The sequence below is a fragment of the Homarus americanus genome, unplaced genomic scaffold (genome assembly GCF_018991925.1).
Source record: "Homarus americanus isolate GMGI-L3 unplaced genomic scaffold, GMGI_Hamer_2.0 scaffold4943, whole genome shotgun sequence".
NCBI lineage: Eukaryota > Metazoa > Arthropoda > Malacostraca > Decapoda > Nephropidae > Homarus > Homarus americanus.
In genome coordinates this window covers 12,501-14,678 of record NW_024730795.1, presented here as the reverse complement: position 1 = coordinate 14,678, position 2,178 = coordinate 12,501, and the positions used below count along the sequence as shown (strand labels likewise).

Below are 2,178 nucleotides of genomic sequence, written 5' to 3'. Positions count from 1 at the left end.
TTGAGCAATAACAGGTCTGTGATGCCCTTAGATTTTGGGCCGCGACGCTACAATTGAGCAAGGGATCAACGATTTCTCCGAGAGGAGCGGGTAACCGTTCAAAGCCTTTCTGATAGGGATTGGGGCTTGTACTCGTTTCCCATGAACGAGGAATTCTAGTAAGTGTAAGTCATCAGCTTGCGCTGATTACGTCCCTGCCCTTTGCACACACCGCCTCGTCGCTACTACAAATGATTGAATGATTTAGTGAGGCCTTCGGACTGGCGCTCTTGGATTGTCGGCCCCGTTGCCCGCGAGGGTTTTCTGGGGTCGTCGCCTCGAGCTGACGGAAAGATGTCCAAACTTGATCATTTAGAGGAAGTAAAAGTCGTAACAAGGTTTCCGTAGGTGAACCTGCGGAAGGATCATTAACAGAGAGAAAGAGAACGGGTCGCTCTTAAAACTACTACTACTCTCCTGATTTGGGCGGTCTCGGGCTCTGCTCTGGCAACTCCAGCAGCGAAAGAGGACAATCCCGGCCCCCGCACCAAAATAGGTACCACCACGCTGTAGGTGGACCACACTCGGGCGAGAGCGCGAAGACCGGAGGAGGAGGACGGACGGGGCTTTGGACGGCTGCCCGTCCGTTCCTTACTACCGGCGAATAAGCCTCTTGACCCAAAAAGAGTGAAATTCAAGTGTCAAAAAACAACAACAAGTCGTCCGGCCAAACCCAAACCACAAACTTGGGCTATGTCTGTCAAACCCTTTCATTGAGACTCGACCTGTGATGGTTAGTCGCAAAAAGACCAAATGGCAAATACACAACTCTTAACGGGGGATCACTCGGCTCGTGGGTCGATGAAGACCGCAGCAAACTGCGGGTCGGTATGTGAATCGCAAGAATACCAGATACATCGACAAGTTGAACGAGCATTATACAGCGCGCAGCTATATGAGCTTGTCGCCACTTCACGAGGGGTCGGAAATACACATATCCATCGTTGCTGCGAAGCTCGCGCTCGGACTGTCTCCCCTAATAACAGGTAACCAACCGAGAGCTCGTCTGTTTGAATCGCCCGCCTTTGCGCGAGGCGTGCCCTTAAAACAAGCAAGTTTATCACTAGTAAGTCCATGGACTTGGCGCACCCACATTCAACCACAACAGCGACAGTTGTCGCCCGCAGAATAACTGGAGGCGGCTTCTTGCCTGCTGTCCACAGAGAGAGACACCTAATGGCCGTCAAGCCGCTCATGGCTGATTACGTTCTAAGAGGCACTCCATCCCACGAAGAGGAAACGAAAACGGGTCGGATATCTTTTAAGTAAGCCCCGCCGGAATTTCGTCTATCACCTCGAAAAGAGTGCTTGGCATGCATTGCAGTGGAACCTAAATTGATGAGTGCGCCTGGGCCCGCAGTCTACCATGTAGTGGTGCAGGCAGAGAGATGAGAATGCTTGGGTGACGCCGTGCTCTTCCTCACGCGCTCCTCCACCCTCTCCCACGGTCAGACGCGGTGTGGGCGTTCTCTTTGAGAGTTCGCCACGAGTCCACGTCTATCTCATGACTGGGAGGGAGGCAGGGGAGTTCTCTCTAAACGCGTTAAAGACGGTGTTGCGCCTCATAACGGCGCTCGCCGGGATAGAGCACTAGTTCTGCAGCCGGAAAGGCCGCTCACGCCAATTAATACTGCGACTCTCGCTCTCTTTCTCCGGATAAACAAGTGCCACTGCTGTGGCATGCGGGAACGGGGAAAGAGGTCAAAGTTTAAGCGGCAAAGGTGCGGCCGAGTAAGGGCGGAACACGAGCGTATATGCATTAAAACTGTGTGTGTATATGACTCTGCGAGAGATGTTCTGCTGGAACACTTTCCCTATTGGCTATTTACCACTCAATGAGAAGGAACGGAGTCAGGGGTGGGAGTGCCGGCGCCATGGCCGCTGGTACCCCCGCGACAAGCCCCTCAAACCTTCCTGCCTGGTAATGTCGGTGGTGAAGAAAGTCGGTGGCAGAGCGTCTTCCGCTTCGTGGTTGGGGAACTTGTTCCCCCTAAGGATGATGAGACCACGATCGACCTCGTAGTAGGAGAGAGCTACCCGCCAAATTTAAGCATATTAATAAGCGGAGGAAAAGAAACCAACAGGGATTCCCTTAGTAAGGGCGACTGAACTGGGAAAAGCCCAGCGCATAACCTCGAT

The 2,178-nt window shown here is 53.0% G+C and overlaps 1 non-coding gene across 1 annotated transcript in view; it reads left to right on the top strand.

The window, feature by feature from the left end:
- The first annotated feature begins 2,051 nt into the window (after positions 1-2,051).
- LOC121867370 overlaps positions 2,052-2,178 on the top strand; it is a 4,271-nt gene continuing 4,144 nt past the window's right edge. Inside the window, exon 1 of the ribosomal RNA XR_006089137.1 lies at positions 2,052-2,178. This exon is cut by the window's right edge and continues 4,144 nt beyond it. This is a non-coding gene — a ribosomal RNA (large subunit ribosomal RNA).